General features: G+C 51.8%; 1 long non-coding RNA gene across 1 annotated transcript; it reads right to left on the bottom strand.

Moving 5' to 3' along the window:
• Window positions 1-5,776: 5,776 nt before the first annotated feature.
• LOC124075997 (uncharacterized) lies at window positions 5,777-8,692 on the bottom strand. The gene is made up of 3 exons (XR_006846228.2): window positions 8,540-8,692; window positions 6,483-6,746; window positions 5,777-5,965 (listed from the first exon to the last, which is right to left on the bottom strand). It is a non-coding gene; the product is annotated as an uncharacterized LOC124075997 (long non-coding RNA).
• Window positions 8,693-9,541: the final 849 nt, after the last annotated feature.

Below are 9,541 nucleotides of genomic sequence, written 5' to 3' on the forward strand. Positions count from 1 at the left end.
AGCGGGGGTCAGGTGAGCCTGCAGGAGAGAAGGAAAATAAGCTGCTCTCCTCCCCAAAGCCTCGAAGTCACCCCTGGCATTTGCAGCACAGAATACGGTGTCTAGGGACAGAGGACTGTCCTCTGCTGCCTCAGTTTCCATGTTCACAAAATGGGCGTGCAGACCATGGGGGTGGGGTGCATAGGTTCCCTTCCAAACCTGCCTTTCCAAGCTCCTGGGATTCCACTTCTAACTCACCCCTAAGCTCCCACGACACCACCCCCTGCCCCAGACCCCCCGCTTCCCCAGGGAGACTGGGGTGCGGTCTCCACTCAGGCAGCCCCAGGCCCACGGGGAGGGCCGAGGCAACAGTTGCTTGGCTGCATACGTCCCCGCTGCCTGCCGAGCGGACCTAGGGAGTCAGTATTTCTTGAAATGTAAGTACCCAGACCACACTGGGCTGTCAGTAAATTCATTATCCCATTACACAGGCCTGAATTATTCAGCGCTCTGAGGCCGCCTCAGGAACGTGCCTGAGCACAGTCGATGCGGGCATTAGTGGGATGGATGGAGTCAGGCCCCGGGCACGGTTGGTGCCAGGGTGACAGATCTGGGTCCAGAGAGGCTGCCGGGTCTGGAAGGCATAAGGGGAATCTCGCTAGCAGGGCCTGGGCCCAGGGTATTCCCGGCGGTGGGCATGGGGTTCTATACAGAGGCACAGTCCTCCTCACCCCCTGGGGACTTGGCAGAGTATGCTTTGGGGCCCCACCTGCTCAACAGGGCCCAGAAACAGAAGATGTAATCTCTGCCTCCTGGCTCTGTGACCTCCAGCAGTGGGTTCACCTCTCTGTGCCTGTTTCTTCATGTGTAAAATGCAGCCATGATGCTCCCAGTAACCACGCTCCCTTTTAACGTTAATGATAGTACAGATTTTTCATTGAGCACATAATTACTAGAATAAAGACTGTTGGCTAAAGTGTGACCAGGTGACGAGGTGCGGTCAAAAGAATACAAGGAGGCCTATCTGTGGAGACTCTAAGGAAAATCTTCAGTTTCCTGAAAGGAAGGGAGCGAGTGAGTCCTGTTTTGTCCTGTCCTTTCCCCTGAAAACAAGAGTAAGGTTATAATGGTTGGAGCTCAAGCAGCTATCTTGCTCAATGAGGAGAAGTCACATGAGGAGGATTTCCTTCAGGATAGTGCAGGGTTTAGTACTTTAAGCCCTGAAACCAGAAGACCTAGGTTCAAATCCCTACTCTGTCATTTGTAGGCTGTGCAATTTGAGACGGGTTGCTGAATCTCTGAGCAACCCTGAAGATACTTCAGCTTTCCCATTTAGAAGATGGAGATAAAAATGGTACCTCTCCTTGTACAGGATTGGTGTGAGGACTGAGTTAATATGAAGCCATAAGAAGTGACTGACACAGATAAGTGTTATATAAACTTAGCTGCTATTATCTCCTTTCCACATACCTGGCGGGATTCCCTGTATAACTCAGGAACCTGACCAACCCCTGGGTCTCCCATAGTTTCCCCTTAGTCTGGATTTTCCCTCGGTGACTGCTTTTGGGCAGAAAGGTCGGGAGCATTCTGAGCTTCAACCAGGATGTGAACAGTTTTCTCTGGGGAAAAGATCCCCACACCCCAAGCCAGTGGGAGGCAGAAACTGGGCGCCCAGGTCAGAGTCTAAACAAGGAACTGCTCTCTGGGATCCAGGTGAGGGTGTTAGGAAGAGAGCAAGAGAAATGAAGGCTCCTGACTTGCTGTGCATCCTGAGCAGCTATCGCTCCTCTCTGAGCCTCTGGGAAGTGAATCAACTTGGAGATTCCAGCAGCCAAGAGGCCAGTGAGGCAAATGAAGTTTGTTGGTTCTGGGCAATAGGGGGTGGTAGGGACTACGGCCAGGGAACCTGACCCATCCGCGAGGGGAGGGTACCACGCAGCCCCAGCCAACCTGCCGTAGAGCAAAGCGGGCTCCCCACGGGCAAATCTTCTACTTTTGCAGAATGGAAGTCCAACTGAAGTCTTTGTGCCATCTTCTGCTAGTTTAGAGCTGGCTCCATTAAAACAAAACACGGAGCAAGGCAAACAGCACATGTCCCCAGGCCAGCTAGGGGACTGCCAGATGTGAACAAGAGCTGAGAGGTCTCCGTGCAGGGGAGTCGGAACCCTTTGGTTCAGGGCTGGGGCCTCCCTGGGGAAGATGGGTACATGCTGAGTGTGGGGGTGACCCGGAGGAAAGGGGGACAGGAGGTGCCACTGAGGGAGCTGGGGTTCGTCCTTCCCTGGGAGGCGGGAGGTGAGCCCTTCCTTGCCTGGGCTCAGGGTGGCAGTGGGGTGAAGGGACAGGAGGTCTGTCCTGCAGCCTGTGGCCATAGTCTGACTACCTGAACTTCAGGCTCTTCCTCTAAGAATCAAATTGGGTAATGTTTTGAACAACCCACAATAAAAAATTTAAAAAAAAAAAAAAAAAAAAAAAAAAAGAATCAAATTGGGAAGATTTGTGCTTCTTCGTTGCCACCCAGTGTTGGTGGGAGGCAAGTCTCCCGCCAGCCCTCCTGAGGTCCCACCTGACAGGGACCGAGGGTACTTGGTCCTGACTCTTTACTCTCCCCATGTCTTTGCCTCGTGGCCCTGCAGGCCTCCCCGCGGCGGGGGTGGTCTACACATACCGACCTCCCACCTCCGTGCATGGAACCTCAGCAGGCTGACGGGCAGGGGCTGCTGGCTGGCCTCTTGGCACCTGTGCCGTCCACTGAGAAAGAGCATCCCAGGTGGCCAATGGTTGCAGAAAGATCTGGACCCACAGCTCCAGCAGAGCCACCCCGGCTGACCCATGGCACTCGGAGCAAGAAAGTAAATGGTGATGGGAGCCACTGCAGTCTGCCGCCGTTACACTCCTCGCTGCCGCAGAACCGCGACTGATGTGCCCAGAGGACACCGGCTGCCCCAGCCCCGTTCCCAGCTCACTGCACAGAAGCGCCCACCCCGTCTGGTCATCCACTGTCCCAGAAGCTCCTGTGCCCCTGGCCCCAAGGCAGACAGAGGGACTCTCCCTGAAACGGGGATCCCCCACTCCAGGTCCCAGAGAGCTGCAGCCGGTCACCCATCCTGGCTGTGAGACTTGGGTGCGTCACTTCTCCTATCTGATCCTCACCTGGGGGACGTGGGGGTTGCACCCAGCTCAAAGGGGATCGGAAAGGGTCTGGTCTGCAGCAGGGTGAGGGCGGGGTGCCCAGCACTGGCATTTGGACTCCTTAGGTGGGGGAAGGACTGAGCTCCGCATGAGTCTAGGCATGTGGGATGGGGCATCTTCAATGAAAAATCCTCACACCTGAAGGGAAGGAGCTACCTCCACCCCTGCTCCCCAGAGGCCACAGCTCCAAGTGCAGAGGGGAACCTGTCACTCTAGCCTAAAGGAAAGGTGAACAGGGTTACCCTACACCAGCACCAAATTGCTCCTGTGTTTGGCAGTCTGTATCAGTTCATACAGTTTTGAGCTTCAACTAAAAAATAGAAAATAATAATAATAGTTCATTGCTGCTTAAACACAAAGGTCTCCATCTTCTCATATAACAAGGAGCTGGAGGGCGATAATGTTGATTCAGGGCTCAATGATATCTACAAGGACCAACACTCCATCCTTCTTCTCACCACCCTCACTTTTTGGTTTTTTTATCCTTAGTCTTGTTGCCTCATGGCCACAAAATGGCTGCTGTGGCTCTAAACATTTCACTTTTACACAACCTCATTCAAGGTAAGAAGGGAATAAAGAGGGGAAAAGAGTTTCTTGTTATCGGAAAGGAAAGTGTCCTGGGAAGCACCCCTTTATCTATGGCCAGAAATGAGCCACATGGCCAACCTAACGCATGGTACAGTAAGAATGCAGATATCTTGGGAAAAAGACAGGGATGGTTATGACAGCCTGTAGCTAATCACAGTTTATCCCCCAGATTTGGGCATGTTGTTGCCTGAACATTATGAGGCTTCCGTTGTTGTCAAAGCAGAAGAAGGGCAGGCTCTAAGGTAGACTTTAATGTTGTTGGCTAGAAGTCCAGGAATCCGAGTCTCACAGAGGACGGTGCGCCAGGCAGGGCTCTTCATTATAAACCACAGAAGCCCCCTTGTGGCAAACAGCAGATTCCACTTTATGGCAAACACCAGAATTCACTGTGTGGCAAATAGCTAATTCTACTCTGCCGCAAACAGCAGGGAGGAACCCCACCCAGGGACACCACAGGACTGTTCTAACTAATATACAGCAACCACCACCAGCCCTGGGAGGAGGCCCGCCACACCACACCACACGGATGCCAGAGCATCAATCTCTCTCATGCATCTGATTGGCAGAAGTCAGGTCATGTGCCTGCAAGGGAGTCTGGGTAGCGTTCATCTTCTATGGGGGATGGGGAGATTCATTGCATAGACCAGGAGCTCAACGTGGAGAGAGAAGAGCTACAGGGAAACCTCACCAATTCTTAAAAGAATTCCATGAGGTCTCGACTACTGGATCAGCCAAAGCATCCAGCAGAAGGAATGAGACACGGGAGTGGCTGTGACATGGCAGTCCTGGCCACCATACCCAGTCCAAAAAAGAGAAACAGGAAAGACCACGTACTCACCTGGTGGGGACTCCCCAGAATACCTGAGCACCAGGCCTAAAATTCAGTCAGCAAAATTGCATCCCATGTAAAATTCTGATACCTGGTGGTCCTCCCAAGAGAAAGAAATTACTAGATGTGGGGGCATACACCTGTAATCCCCCGGTGACCCATGAGGCTGAGGCAGGAAGATCACTGAGTTTAAGGCCAGCCTCAGCAACTCAGGGAGGCCTAAGTAACTTAGCAAGTCCTTTACTCAAAATAAAAAATGATCACACCTTAGCTCTGTTGCTGATATTTTCTGGTATGTGAAATTCCAGTTTGCACATCTGGAAAAGGATCACGATAGTAGCTCCTTGAAAGAACTGCTGTGAGGATCATCCCCACCAAGCCCCTGAGTGCAGAAGCCTGGAATCAGGTGTTTAAGTATCCAATGCCATGGTCTCAGGATGGGGGAGGGGGACCAGGTAGGGGCATTTTAAACCTTGTAACCTTCCAGGAGGCTGTGCCAGCAATAGTCTGGCCCTATGCTCTCCGACATCGGCATTACTCCTTGGTTGTTAACTTACATGCCAAGGGCACTTTGCAGATGTAACTAAGGTTACTAAACAATCACCTGCAAATAGAGAGGTTATCCCGCTAGGCCCAAGGTAACCACACGAACCCTTAAAAGCCAAAGAGGAAAGCAGAGTAATTTGAGGCACCCAAAAAATTCAAGGTGCCTTTGCTGATCTTGAAGATGGAGGGGTTTCATGAGAAGGCACAGAACTCTGTCCAGAGCCGGTGAGCTTAGAAGACTTGAGAACTGCAGCCCCGGCCAATGCCTTGACATGAACCTGGAGAATGCCTAAGCAGAGAATCCAGCCTGGCCACAATTCTGGCCTTCACAAGTGTGAGAGAACACATGGGTGTTGTTTTAAAGTATTAGGTTTGTGGTGATTCATTATGCAGGGCTGGGGTGTGACTTAGTGGTAGAGCACTTGCCGAGCATGGGCAAGGCCCTGGGTTCAACCCCCAGCACCACAAAATAAAAACAATTAAACCACTAAGTCAGAAGTACCACCCCTGGGTTAGTGAGATTTCCATCACCATGACAAAATACCTGAGAAAAATTAACTGAAAAGGAGGAACTGGGCCTGGTGGCACACACCTCTAATCCCAGCTACTCAGGATGCTAAGACAGGAAGAGCAGGAGTTTGGGTTTCCTCCTCTTGGGAGGATCAGCAGCAATTTCCAAGACCTGGTCTCAAAAAAAAAAAGTGAGAGTTAGGATTTATTTATTTATTTTGGGTCATAGTCTCAGAGGTTTTAGTCCATGGTCACTTGGCCCAGTTGCTTTGCACCTGTGGTGGTAAAGTACATCATGGCAGCAGAAGCATGTTGGCAGACCTGGGAAGCAAAGAGAGAAAGGGCTGAATTCCCTATATCCCCCCCAAGGCCCCGCCCCAATGACCTAACAGCCTTCCATTAGGCCCCTCCTCTTAAAGTGCCACCATCTCCTAAAAGCACCACAGATCAGGTACCCAAGTCTTCAACACATGGGCCTTTGGAGACATTTAAGATCCACACCCTAACAATCCCCATTAATTATTTGGTTGAGACACTCTGAGCTCACTCAGAACAAAGTGATCGGTGAAACCAATGTTTAAACCCAAGTTCACCTGCCTCCACAGTCCACACTCTTGTTTTCCCCTTTGGATTCTCCAAATGAAGAAACTGAGACACAAGAGGAATTGTCAGTGTCCACTCCTCAGTATCTAAGCACAGAGAGGTGGGACCAGGCTATGGGCTCCCATCCTCCCCTGGAAGCCTCTGAACCATAGTCTATCCCCTCTTGCTTGAATTGGCAATTTCGTCCCAGGAATCCCTGGATCCCTTAAAGTCTTAGGTTAAAAGGTGCCATTACCTCTGTGGAGCATGGCAGAAGTCACCCAGATGTGATGAGACTTTAGGCTGAAAGCTTCTCTGTGATGAGACCTAAAGCCACCAAGCCCTGGAGAGCAGCCCGAGGTGGTGGGCAAAGCTCGCTGCATGTGGAGAGGAGCCTGGAGGGCCCAAAGGGAGGAAGAGAGTTCCTGGGGCAGAACAGGGATGGCCAGCGGGCACTGAGGACCTCCTCTTCATGTCCTAACTTCTCTGCTCCATACTCCACTGAGAGGAAACTGGTGCCCTATGAGCCAGGACAGACACATCTGTCAAAGTGGGATACTATTTGACTGTCATGGTGTTTTAAAAAATCTGAAAGTCTCCCAACGTTTGAAAAGTGTGAGGTTTTACACCAAACACCAGACTTCTAACCCCTCTTGAAGAAGCAGAAGCTCTGGCCACAGCTGGCCCATCTTCCCACTTGTCGGCCAGGGGGTGAAGTTAAGTGGCTGTAGCACCTTCTGATGGTACCCGAGCTCCGGAGCAGCGGTCCCCACAGCCCCATTCACCCGCCCTCACTTGCCTCACCTGCCTGGCTCTGGGGACATCTGAGTTCCAATCCTGGAGGCCCAATTTGATTCTGTAACCTTTCCCTTCTGTCCCTGCCCTGCCCAGTCCTGCGAGGCCCTAAAGCAGGGGACCCAGCCTGATGTTAGCAAGGTGGAAGAACTTGGGGGCATTAGGCTAGAAATACAGGGGTCTCCTTCAGACCTGTCTTTGTGGACAGCTGTTCCCTTTGACCTAGTTTGGCTAAGAATATCTGAATGTCTCTCTGAATCTATCTGCATCAGTCTCCTGGGTCTTCTCCACTGCTTGGTGGGAGCATATGGGCGTGTATCAAAACCCATTTTCTCTGCCCTGGGGAGCCTGCCAGTTCCTAGGTACCTCATGGGGCAGCAGCCTTTAGCCAAAAGGGCAAGTGAGATATGTGGCAAGGCTGCTCCCTCTCCACATGGCCCTGTGGGAAAGCCCATCTCCCCTCCACACCACCAGGATCACTGCCTGCCCAGGGGAAGCATCAAACCCCACTTTATCCTCTGCCCCAGCCTCCTAGGAAAAGGCCCTGTAACAGATCCAGAGGCGACACTTTGACTTCATCGTGAGCTGAGAGGCTGGCGCAGCAACGGAAAAGACAAGAAATGAGGAGTAAAGGGGGGAGGGAGGTGGAAAAATTAAATTTTGCGTGATCAGCAAGGTTTCAAACAATCGCTCGCCAACTGAAGTGGGTGCCACGTCTATAAGTCATTCTGTTTTATAGACCATTAGGATCTCCAGAGAGAACCTGCATGGAGACCACTGCTTTTTGTTGAAATTAAAATGTCAGAGAAAAAGAAATAGAACAAAACAGGGAATCTGCAATTAATTACCAGGCCATAAAAATTCAATAATCAGGAGGCAGAGCGGCCGCAGGCCCAGAGGTATCAGAGCCAGCGTAACAAGAATGGAATACATTAATCTTTTCAAATTAGTTTTTTAATCTGACAGGGATATATGGTGACATGCCTCCCCTCCCCTCCTGTTCCCCCCACCTCCACAGCTCCGGCCTGAAGCCAGGCTCGGGGAGGAAGGTTCTGGTGTGAGCTGGGAGCCTGCAAGCCACTCAGACCCCCAGACGGGGTAGAGAAGGCCCCAGCTGAGCCCAGGCCCCGCGCCAGCTCGCCAGGTGGAAGAGCGCCAGAGGTGCCAGAGAAGCCTATTCCCACTGGGTCCCAGGGCCAGAGGAGCTGGATATGCATTGGGCCCGAGTTTAGAAAGCAAGAGAGAACCTGGGCATGACTTAAAGAAGGGCCGAGCTTTAAGTCTCCATTCCTTCTCCAGAAAATGGGAATGATACCCCTGCCCCACAAGATGAGGGTGAATTGTGCCCAGTATCCAGCAGGCGCTCAGAAAAGAGTCCCTACTGCTATTTTAACTGCTGTCAGCTCTGGCAACAAGGAGCAGGGAGCACCATCAGGTTGCTATTCAGACAGCATCTATTTAGCGCCTTCCCTGTGCTCAGGCCTGAGGCAAACAGTGAACGGAAGCCGCAGTCCTCACCTGGGTAATGGGATTCGCAGTAAGGTCAAAGGAACCAGCTGGGCGTGGTGGCACACACTTGTAATCTCAGCGACTCTGGAGGCTGAGGCAGGAGAATCGTAATTGGAGGCCAGACTAGGCAATTTAGTGAGTCCCTCGGCAATTTAGAGAGACCCTGTATAAAAAAATAAATATATAAAAATAAAAATGTCCTGGGGGATGAGCTCAGTAGTAAAGGGACTCTGGGTTCAATTCCTGTACCAAAATAATAATAATAATAATATTTTTTTTTTAAATTGGCAGGGTCAACCAGGACCAATAAGCAGAGAACAAGGAGTTTGTTTCTGGAGCAGATCCACAGGCCTGGAGGCTGGTCGCTGGAGGTGCTGGGGAAGGCCTCTGGGGCTGCTGCAAGCCCACCAGCCCCTGGGAAGAACAAGCTCCTCCCCTGGCCCGCAGCCCAGTTCGGGGGCAGCTGTTGATTGGTCAGAGTCAGCCCCACCCTGTTTCTCATTGGACGCCAGGCTCTCGGCTCCCAGGACTCCACCCCAAACCTTCAGCGGGTGAGCCCCAGTCTCTGTTAGGCCCAGGATCAGATTCGGATCAAACGGGTGGGCAAGTTTCTGACCTTCCGCCCCAGCCAAGCTGCCCTCTCGCAGACCCCACCACCCAACCCATCCGTTAGCCCCCGGTGGAACTCAATACCTGGTCAGGTGTTGGTCTTCAGTGAGCTCCAAAAACAATCACCCCAGGGACTTCTGCAGAGCAGCTCCAGGAGGGCCCTCTTCCCTTCGGGCTTTGACGCTTTTAAATATAACATCTAAAGCTAAGTGCCAGTTGGGTTTTCTCATTGATGGAACTCCCTGAGAGGTCGGGACTATTAATAAGTCCACTTTACAGAAGGAAATACTGAAGCGTTCTGCCAGTCTTATTGTCTCAACACCAGCGTCACTAAAAATATAAACCATGCGTGGTGGTGCATGCTTGCAATCCCAGCTCCTGGGGAGGCTGCGGCAGGAGGAT

Source organism: Marmota monax, unplaced genomic scaffold (assembly GCF_021218885.2).
Source record: "Marmota monax isolate L192 unplaced genomic scaffold, Marmota_monax_Labrador192_F-V1.1 WCK01_AAM20220418_F8-fsc00019, whole genome shotgun sequence".
NCBI classification, from domain to species: domain Eukaryota; kingdom Metazoa; phylum Chordata; class Mammalia; order Rodentia; family Sciuridae; genus Marmota; species Marmota monax.